This window comes from Hevea brasiliensis, chromosome 14 (assembly GCF_030052815.1).
Source record: "Hevea brasiliensis isolate MT/VB/25A 57/8 chromosome 14, ASM3005281v1, whole genome shotgun sequence".
NCBI lineage: Eukaryota > Viridiplantae > Streptophyta > Magnoliopsida > Malpighiales > Euphorbiaceae > Hevea > Hevea brasiliensis.
Window position 1 is genome coordinate 87,603,809 of NC_079506.1, and position 11,801 is coordinate 87,615,609.

Consider the following 11,801-nt stretch of genomic DNA (forward strand, 5'->3'; position numbering starts at 1 on the left):
CTTTATTCAACTAAGTGCTTCTTAATATATAATGACAGTGATATGTATTTCAATAAAGTGTCCCTAAGTTGCAATTCAAGCTTTAATCAATATTTATAGCTATCATAACATGCATCATAAAATATTCAACTAATTTCTCATCATACTCATAAATCCTCAAATATACCAACTCAATATATTCATTCAACATTCAAGGTCATGTATAAAAATTAAATTGCACAAAAGTAAAGAGGTTAAAGTTAGAGAGATCAAACGCAATGATTTTTATAGTGGTTCGGCTTAACTAGCCTACATCCACTCTCTCAAAGAACCTTCTTTGAGTCTTCTCTCTACTATTTGCTCTTTTAAAGGTAAGAGACCAAAAGCCCTTTACAACTTTTCAACACCAAGCTTTTACCAAGGTAGCTTGAAACCTTCACAAGTGCTATCTCAAGCACTTACTCTCTCAAGCTTTAATAGGTGCTTGTACAACCTCTCTTAAATGCAATTCAATGTTGTAACACTCACTCTTACTCAATACAAATCAAACTATAAAGAAGAGATGAGTTGATTTGCCAATGGTAGCTCAAAGTCTTTAAAGCTTTTGAATGAAAGCAATAAATGAAAAATCAAAGTTGGAGTTCAAATGTAAGCTTTCATCAAGTGTAAAATAGAGTAAAGAAGGTGTATGTATAGTCCCAAATCATTTTAGACCGTTTGAAAGCTTTTTGGAACGTTATACACACTGCCTAAGACAAAATGACCGTTATTTTGTCTTTTTGTGTGAAGTTGAGTAGCTCTGATCATTTAGCAAACTAATGAAATTTTGGCAACAGCAGTAAACTAGTTGGTAAACTAATGTTTTAGCAAACACATTAGCAAACTAATATTTTAGCAAAGCAGTTAGCAAACTAAGTCAACAGCTGCATGTCTCAACTTGTAATATTTAAAAACAAAGATTTAGACCTTAAGAAGAAATAAGTTCCAGTAGGAGTATCCAAGGTCATGATGAGAAAAAGTAATCAGAAAATAAAGTTTCATTTTTGAGCTCCATTCGACTAAATTTTTATCTATTCTTTTCATATAAGACCTAAGACCCAATCTCTAATTCTATGACTTTCATACCTTTACTTTGAGTCTTGGCTTTCATATTCTTGTTCTTTTCTCATTTTGGATTTGTCTTGAGATGCCTTTGAGTATTCTTCCTCCTTAGATGCAACTTCAAAAGTTCTCTACACATCACTTTAAAGTTGGGTTAGATAGATTCTGTTTGAGTTTTGTTATCATCAAAATCAATGCTCATTTTGAGCTACACGGGGTCAACATACCTCCACCCCCAGGATTATTTTAAAGTAAAATTTTTTTCCCAACTTAACTATTTAGTCCTTTTAATTTGAGAAATACAATTATTTAGTCTCCACAATTTTAAATCAATCAATTATTTCATTTATACCTATAACTATTCTCTTTTTTTTTGACAAACTTGACTAATAAAAAAATTAAAAGGAGTAACTAAAAAATTCACATGAGTCAATGAAAGTCCATCCTTGACCTAAACAACAATTCACACAAAGGAGTTGGAAAAATAAAGAGTTTAGGTAGTAGATTGGATGTAGAACGTGGAATTGCAGTTTCCAATAGAATTGTAATTAATTGAGAATTCCAATTTAATTTCCAACTCTGTATGCCAAATAGGTTAGATATTTTAAAATGGTTTGTTTCATTGCTTAATTTTATACTTTTTGAAATGCATGTCCAACTGTGATGACTCTCTTGTTGTTTCTGCTCATTATGCTCACAAAGCTGACTCAAAGAGTCTAGGATTTTATTCCAATAGGCATCAGTGGTTTGCTGGTTCACATTTCTCTAATTCTGGCAAATTTGAAGGAAGCTGGGATATCGGTAGATAATATCGTTCTCATCCAAATTCTTTTGGCCGGTCTCATCAAGGAATACAGTGTCAGCTTTGTGATGCCTTTGGCCATTCTGCCAAGAATTGCGTTCCTCAACTCAATTCTTGGTAGAATGGCCAAATTGCGTTCCTCAACGCAATAATATCACACCACCAGTTGCTCATATATCTAGTATTTCATCTTGATCACCTTCTACTTGGCTTCTTGATTCTGGGGCCAACCATCATGTGACTTCTAATGTAACTCATCTTTCCAAGCCTACTGAGTATGACAGTACTGAAGAGATTTTAATTGGTGATGGTTCAAGTTTGGAGATCACTCATATTGGTAACATTTCTCTTGACCAAAAATCCAATTCTTATTTATTATCTGATACTTTATGTGTGTCGTCCATGAAACGTAATTTAATTTCAGTTTCCAAGTTTTGTTCCACTAATCAAACTTCAATTGAATTCTTTCCTTCTCATTTTGTTGTGAAAGATCTAAGCATGGAGGCGCATCTTCTTTAGAGCAAAAAGGATAATGAATTTTATGAGTGGCCTAATTCTTCTAGTGATTCTTCACCAATTGCATTCACTGCTGGCTCCTCTGTTAGCAATTGGCATAGTAGATTGGGTCACCCTTCTTCCTCATCTTACAGCAAGTAGCTCGTGATTTTTCCTTATCTATTTCTGTCAAAGATTTTCAATCTCATTGTGATTCTTGTTTATGTAATAAAAGTCGTCGTCTTTCATTTGTTAAGTCCACTTTAACGAGTACTTCTCCTTTACAAATTGTCTTTTCTTATGTATGGGGACCTGCTTCTGTTACTTCTTGTGATAATTTCAAATGCTATGTGATTTTTGTGGATCATTTTTCATGGTACACTTAGTTCTATCATTTGTCTAAGAAATCTGATGTCTCCATTATTTTTCCTAAGTTTAAAACAGCAGTAAAGAATTTGTTTCAAAAACCAATTCTTAACTTGTATACCGATAATGGAGGCGAATTTGTCAAACTTAAATAATTTCTTACTAATCATGGCATAAATCATTTGCTGTCGCCACCCCATACTCCACAACACAATGGTATTTCTGAGCGGAAACATCGTCATTTGGTTGAAACTGGTCTCACATTACACTCCATCACTCCTCACTTCCCTTAAAGTTTTGGTCTTATGCATTCAAAACAGCCACTTACCTCATAAATAGAATGCCAACACCAGTTCTCAATTTTGCATCTCCATTCCAGAAATTATTTACTCGAGATCCTAACTATCACAAGTTAAGGTTTTTTGGATGTCTTTGCTATCCTTGGCTTCATCCATATACAAAAAATAAGATGCAACCTAAGTCTAAACCCTGTGTGGTTTTAGACTATTCTCCTTAACAAAGTGCTTATCTTTGTCTTGATGTAAAAACTGGGTCTGTTTACTCTTCTCGCCATGTCATCTTTGTTGAAAATCAGTTCCCTTATCAACATCAGCTTCCCTCCTCACGTTGTGTTACATCATCATCTCAAGAATCTTGGGTGCAATCTTCCACTCCCCCTTTTTATCATGTTCCAATTGCTCATGGAAATAGTCAGTAGAGGTTACAATTTTCTAGAGTTTTGGTAAGTGAATATCTTAATTCCCCTCATATAACTTCTTCTCCTATTTCTCTTGAAGTGGCTTCTCAGTGTTTACATCCCTCACCATCACTTCCCACAATTACCAATAATTCTAATTTCCTTCAAACAACCACTAATCCATCCATTTTACCTGTCTCAGTCCCATTGCCATCCAACCAGAATTCAACTGACATATTTATTCCACTTAACTCCAATACCTCTTATCCATCTCATCCTTCGTCCACCATGGCACCACATTCCACCCAATGTGTTCATGGCACCCATCCCATGCGAACTAGATCACAGAACAACAATTCCAAACCAAAGAAACAATTTTACACTGCCACAAAACATCCTCCTCCTGTGCTTGAACTTGTGTCACTCAAGCTATTAGTGATTCTCATTGGCGTCAGGCTTTATCTGACGAGTTAAATGCACTTCAAAAAAATGTTACTTGGGAGTTAATCCCTCCTCCACCCCATAAAACGGTCATACGATGCAAATGGGTGTTTCAGATCAAACGAAACAGTTATGGTTCCATTGCTGGGCATAAGGCTAGATTGGTCGCCAAAGGTTTTCACCAGCAGCCGGGAGAGGACTACTTTGAAACTTTTAGTCCGGTGGTGAAACCAATAACAATTCGAGTGATTTTGGCACCGGCACCGCAATAAAAGGCATGGAAGGAGGATCCTTCCTCGACTTTCGCCTATAAAAAACACAGAAGCAGGTTAATCCTGGCCATAGTCGCATTAGGTGATCAAGGTTCTATTTGGTATTGCCCTTGAAGCTATTATCAAGAAAATTATTTTTTTAGATATACTAATTAAATGATATTAAAAAATAATTTAAAATTAAATTTGATAAATTTTGATCACAAGAATATAAAAATAATAAAATAATTTTTTTTCAAATTATTTTTTTAAAGACATATAAAATAATTTTTTTATTCAAAAAAATAATTTTAAAATTTCAAACGCTAAACAGATATTAGATATAACTTGGCAATTACCTGAGCTTTGCGTATAGTTTGTTCTTCAATATTTTTATCCTTATATAAATTAACTTATATTTTTTATATTATTTATATTTTATTTATTTTTTAATCTTTTAAAATGAATTTTTAGCTTCGCCCCCACGTAGAAATCCTTCAAAAGCACATATGATAAGAATATAACAATGATGCTCTACAGGTAATTGGTCTTGTCAACAGTTAGTTCGTTGATTGATCATTGGTCGTTGGCGTCTTTGCCAAAAGCAAATAGTGCATGGGCATATGAAAACTTCAATGGCTTTTACCAAAGTCTATCTTCAATCGATATCATCCAAAAAAAAAAAAAAAATCTAGCTTCAATCGATGTGGAGATCTGATTAGACTCTATTGGAATGAATTTATCTATATAATTAAATTTATAATGAGTTTATCAAATTTAAAAAAATAGTATTTATAATGAATTTACATCAAATTTAAATTTTATGTCACATTTATAAAAATAATTAATGAAATATATTTTTTACAATAATATTGACAATTTTTTATTTATTATATTTTAAATATATAAAATTTAAATATTTTAATTATTAAATTTAAAAATATAAATTCTTAATAAAAATATTTTAATACATATTATTAATTAAAAATATAAAATTAAATGATTTTAAATATCATTTACATAATAATTAAGCCTGAAATGAATTTGAGTGATTAAGAATAAATTTTAATAAAGTTAGTGCATATTAAAATATTAAAAATATTAAAATGTAAAATAATATATTTTTAAAAAATAGACTAAAAACATAATTTAAAAGTGGTTCCAAGTGTTGAAGCTAAGAAGGGGTGCATATGAAATTGTCCAAATCAATGAAAGACTTAATTTTTATGGTTTTCATTTGAATTATATTTTTTAATGAGTTAGAAATTATATAAATTAATATATTTTGATTTGATTTTAGTTTTAAAAATTACCAAACCAATACAATCTGAATCGATGATTTTCTCAGACAAGGAAGAAGGGAGGCTATGAATATCTCTAGTATAAGTAAATATTTTATGTATGTTAAAAAATTTGTAAAGACTTATTATCAAAAAGTCTAATTTAAATTGAATACGTTAAATTATATTTTTTTCAATTAATAAATAGTAATATTTTTAATTATTAAATTTATATATGAGTAAAAGTTGAATTAAAAAAACCTTAAAAATATTGTATGATCCCAAAAATTAAAAAAAAAAACAACTTAAATTATCAAACAGAACTCAAAACCCGAATCTAACCCATTTTATTGTAAAACTTAAGTTATTAGGTTTATAAAATTTTGATTTCAATACTTTCTAAACCGATTTGATTATTTTGGTTGGGTAAATATGTTGAACCGACCAAATTCCGCTACAGAGTACAACACTTTAAAAAAAAAAAGCTCCCCAATGAATAATGCAAGGAAACAAACAAATGAAAAAAAAAAAAAGGTTAAAACACAAAATAAATATAAAAATTAAAAATAAATAATTATAGCTAGTCATTACTCCAATTATTTTCAAAATAAAAGGGTGTCCTCTGTGTCGCTGTAGTGATTACAGCCACTCGTAGCAGCGACTTAGGGTCAAGGTGACGTTGACTCCACAACATGCTACTGCCATAGGGCAAGATAATAATGCTTGAACAGAATTGGGCAAAAACATTGGGAATTCTATTATAAAAAATGGGGGACTACTTGTTCCAATGGAAATGGCTCCAGCCATTGATGAGCATGTGAAAGAAAGAAAGTGGCGAGCCATCACTGAGTCATATCTATCAGGGTGGGTGCAGCAAGTTGATTCTGAATGGTGGAAGAAATTTTCAGTGGACATTTTCTATGGATTCATCATCATGCGTAGGCTCTCTAACGTTGTTGATTGTGATTTATGATTGTGGCGATTGGCCAAGCGTCTCTGCCTCTGATGACCTACAGCATTTCTCCAATAAATCAGACTAGATTTTGAGGTCTTGAATTCATCATTGCTAAGCATCGCTTTGATTGGTTGCCTACAGATGATGATGATGATGATGAACATTGCCTTGAAGGTTGTGGACTTTGTATGGATTGATTCTTCCAGGACATTGAATGGAGAAGAAAGTTTTGAAGAACATGATTAATATTATCAGGCTATATAACTTAAAGATTTGAAGATAGACATTTATCTCAACAAATAAATTTAAAAGTCATGAGAAATTACCACATGATGAATTTTATAAGTATTTTTATAAAAATTAATAAAATTCTAATTTAATTTCATAATCAGAAATTAAATTAAAATTTAATGAATTTGAAAAAATCAAATATATATTTATAAATGTTGGAAACTAAAAAAAAATGTTCTAAAAATCAATTTTGATAAAGGATTGAACGGTGGTGTATATGAATTCCATCAATTTTAAAAATAAACTAAAATTTACTAAATTGTTATGCATTTTCAATACTAAAAAATTTTTATGAATAATTAAAAATGACTATTATCACAATGTTGAAGGTATATGTGGTAATTGGGAACCCGGCAAGGCGGCAACTGATGTCCGTCCGCCGGGACCGTCAGAACGGCAATGCCATCTTCTTCAAACTACACAGGCCACCACTTTGCTTTCGATCTGAGTTCAACACAAAGCCAAGCAACCATTGTTCTTGTTGGATGAGTTAAAGAGCAAATTTGGGAATTGGAAATTGCTCATTAGCTTCAAGATTTTGATGTTTCAACATTTAAATATGCATATTTTTTGAATTGCTAAAATATGCATATTTTTTGAATTGCTAACTGATATTCAACATTGAATGGCTTCTTCAAAGTCTAAAGATTTTTTTAGACTCTTGATTGAAGAATTTTATTCTCTTCTATACTTTCTATAATCTGTTGCCAAAGCACCTGTCTGATTTCTAGTTTACTTTAAATTTCTTGATTTCTTCCTGCAATGATTTTCTGCAAATCATAGCATAAGCACTCTGAGTTACCTAGTTCCTACACCACATAATACTAAAAGAAGTCAATTTACCTAGGAATTAATACAACCAAAGGAAGATAGACTTTTGAGAAGTGAAACTAAACCATAAATATTTCTAGTTTTTGAGTGCTAAAGGTGAAAGATTGGTATAATTCCAAATCACCGACATGAGCTGCCATGTCATTGTCGAAGAATATTGCTTGGTTTCCAAGTTACGGTGAAAGATTGTTATTTCACAATGGTTATGAAGATAATGCAATGCAGAAGCCACATCAATGGCAATACATAGCCTTCAATATAATTAAAATATGAAAATATTAAGTAGTGGTAAAGAAATCGACGTTACTGTATTGAAGTCTTTTTTCGAACCAAATGAAAAAAAAAATACAAATTTGTTGAATAATAGAAGCTCATGCTTTGATATCATGTAAAAAAAAAAATAATAATAATAAAAAAAACAGAAGATAAACAGCAAGCAAAGCTGGAGTTGTTTTCAACGAAGATACAACATAAACATTCTCACGAACACAACAAAAGAAAAACTCATTGCTTTAGAACAGGGGATACAAAAAGAAAACACAAATACCATTTTTTTTTCCCTCTCAACTCACATAACAGCTCATTTCAGCCACTTCACACTTATTTCTAGCAAATACACTCCTTTTTATAGGCAACGGGCGCCTTTACAAGTCAGCAAAACCACACCAAAGACAAACTTCCGAAATTTAATTCTAAAAACATGGACAATCAATCCTTTGCAAGTAAAAACATTGCATCAAAATATTTTCAGCAGCAAATTTCAGAAACTCCAGCATTATTTCTCATGGCCTCAATTGCCTCTCTGAGTCCTCAGCCGAAGAATAGCTTCCATGATGACATTCAATTTTCTTGTGACATCCCTCATATTCATTCGATCTCCTGGTACTTCTACTGAGCATGCAAGTCCTAGTTCAAGGACTAATACCACACATTTTTTCACATCCTCTCCCTTTGATCCCAAATTTTCAATACTGAAATCATGTTCTTGGATCTCTATTTGAGTATCATCAATGTCATTGTCATCCATATTTTCTGCCATATTTGTTGGTGTCCCTAGTTCTCCTGTTGTGAGAAGTACTGGATCCACAACTTGCATGACTCGTCTTGGGAGCTTAGCTTTGACAAAATTGTGGAGATTTAGACCATCTGTAAACATTTCTTCAATTGGTCTTTTCCCTGTGAACATCTCCAGTAAAATTACCCCAAAGCTATAAACATCTCCTGATATTGTTGCCTCACTGCCTATGCCATACTCTGCAGTAAATTTATCTTCAATTCTATCACAATTGTAACAAAGCAAGTACAGACCAGTCTACTGTATATGAATGAATGTATGGAATCTGTTTTGAGCTTGTAAAAGGGGAAAAAGTGATGGATTCAGAATAAGAAATATTGGAGTCTTTGTAGGAATTTCATTTGACAGAATGCTGCATTTCTTTCTATGATGTTTTATCACTAATACATCCTTAAATTTGAGGTTATGCAACACACACACACACACACACACACACATATATATATTTTGCAATTGATCATTTTTTTTCCTTCAGGATTGTGTGTCAATACAATCTCAATTACATGTTGGGTATTTTCATGTCACGGATGCATCAAATCAAGAAACAACAGTTACTTGACATATTTTTCCCGAGTGTGTGTGTGTCTGGCCAATTGGTGGTAATTGGATAAAGAAGAATGCAAAATTTTACCAGGAGCCATGTACCCAATTGTTCCCTTCATCCCAATGGAACTAGTTTGGCCTTGAGAAGAGCAGCTGGTTGTTTTGGTAAGGAACCTTGCTAATCCAAAATCACCAACATGAGCTGTCATGTCACTATCAAGAAGAATATTACTTGGTTTTAAGTCACAATGAATGATTGGCACTTCACAATGGTCATGAAGATAATTCAGTGCAGAAGCCACATCAATTGCAATATGAAGTCTTTGGAGAAGGTTCAGAGTCCGTGAATGATCAATACCACTTTCTTCTGGATGCAACCACATTTCCAAACTTCCATTTTCTATGAAATCAAACACTAGAGCTTTGAAATCATTGCCTTTGAAATCAATACTAGAGCAGCATGTCAAGATCTTTACCAGATTTCGATGTCGGATTTTGGTCAATGCTTTGCACTCAGCGAAGAAGCTCTTGGAAGCTCCATGCTGTTGAAGATTGAGAACCTTTATCGCAACTAACTTGTCTCCATGCTGAAGTAAACTTCCTCTATATACTGAGCCAAAACTACCTTGTCCAATTAAGTTTTCTTGAGAGAATCCTGCAGTTGCCTGGAAGAGTTCCTTGTATGAAATTTGAAACAGCTTATCCGCAATAAAAGGCATGGAAGGAGGATTCCTTCTCGACTTTCGCCGATAGAAAACACAGAGGCAGGTTATTGTCATGAAGAACACAACTGAACTGATGGTTGTGACAAGGATTATGATTGTGGAAGTCTTTTTCTGTTTCTTTTTTTGGATAGGACATGGTGGCAGCTGCAGTTCAGGGATCCCCCCACAAAGCTTACTGTTTCCAACAACTGAAAATGTCGTTGCATTTCTAAAAACTCCTTTTTTTGGCACTTCACCTTCAAAGTTGTTGAAAGAGAGATTCAAATATTGTAAAACCGAAAGGCTCTCCAGATCTTCTGGAATTTTTCCTGATAAGTTGTTTCTTGACAGGTCTAAGTGTTGGAGACCTCTCAAGGAAGCAAAAGATGAAGGAATAGGTCCTTGAAGAGAGTTACTGTGCAAATTAAGGATTTCTAGGCTCAAACAATCACCTATTGTCTCAGGAATTTTGCCAGATAACTTGTTCTCTGAAACATCTAATGCATAAATATTTTTCAGGACGCCAACTTGGGTGGGCAAGGAACCTGTCAATGAGTTCTGTGATAAGTCGAGAAGTTCTGATAGAGAGAAGAGACCAAAGATCTGTTGTGGTATGATACTAATCAGCTTATTCTGTGAAATATCCAACCGTTTGAGGAATTGGATGTTCCCAATACTAGAAGGTATTTTTCCTTCTAATTTGTTTTCATCTAAATAAAGCTGATATAGCTGGGTGATATTACCTAGGGATGTTGGGATTTCACCAGACAGTAGGTTTCCTCCTAAATTCAATAACTGCAGCTTTCCAAGCTTCCCAAATGAAAAAGGAATAACACCAGAAAAAAGGTTTATCTCCATGGCTAATTCGTACAAATTGACAAGATTCTCAACCCCTATTGGGATTTTACCTGATATATGATTACTTCCCATGCCTAATACATAAAGTGTAGACAAATTGGCTATGGAGGTAGGTAACAAGCCACCAAAATTATTTGCACTAAAAAATAGAATTTTTAGATTGCTGCAGTTTGACAAAGATGTTATGAAATTAAAATCTTGACTCGTGCTATTTCCCAGAAAGTTGTGCCCCAAACTAAACCGCTGAAGATCATTCAAATTTCCCAGATTGGTAGGAACTTGTCCTGTGAGAAAGTTGCGAGAGATGTCAAGATCTTGAAGCTGAGAAGCGTTGGCCAATGAAACAGGAACGCTTCCATGAAACTGGTTGCCACCCATGGCAAGTTGTTGCAGGTTATGAAGAGTGAGGCCTAGGTTCGCTGGGAGACTGCCACTCAGTTGGTTTGATGAAGTATAAAAGAGACTGATAGATGAGATATTATAAAGGGTGGGAGGGATTGTACCACTTAGATTGTTGAAGTTGATCACAAAGATGATTAAACTTGTTAATTGTCCCATTTCGCTAGGAATATTTCCGTGCAGATTATTAAAGCCTACAGAAAAGACCTTGAGAGAGGAAAGGTTTACAAGGGATTGTTGGATCTCTCCTGTGAGATTATTTGTTCCAAGCCTAAGTGTTACAAGCTTCTTTAAAGAGCCCAGCTCAGCAGGAATTTTTCCTCCAGCCTGTTTCTTGTTAAATTCAAAACCTTGAGCTCTGAGGAGTAGGTGATTTTGAGTGGAATTTCTCCACCTAGTGTGTTGTTTGACAGGTCAAGAATTCTCAATCTGAATAGGCGACCAACTTCCAGGGGAATTTCACCATAGAACTTGTTGTCAACCAGGTTGAGGAACCTTAAGAAAGTGAAATTTCCTATATATGGAGATATGGTCCCAGACAAACTAAGCCCCTGCATATTTAGTGACAAAACTCTCTGATGTTTGTGACCACAAGCAACCCCTTGCCATGAGCAGAAGTTGACAGAGTCGTTCCAGGAGCTCAAGATTCCATATGGATCATTGCCAATCTTGGCTTTGAACTGCAGAAGTGCAAGTCTGTCAGTCTCATTTCCCATTTTACTGAGAGAATTGG

General features: G+C 33.7%; 1 pseudogene; it reads right to left on the reverse strand.

Annotated features, from left to right (window-relative positions):
• Positions 1-8,212: 8,212 nt before the first annotated feature.
• Positions 8,213-11,183, reverse strand: LOC131173279 (putative receptor-like protein kinase At3g47110; annotated as a pseudogene).
• Between the last annotated feature and the right edge of the window lie 618 nt (positions 11,184-11,801).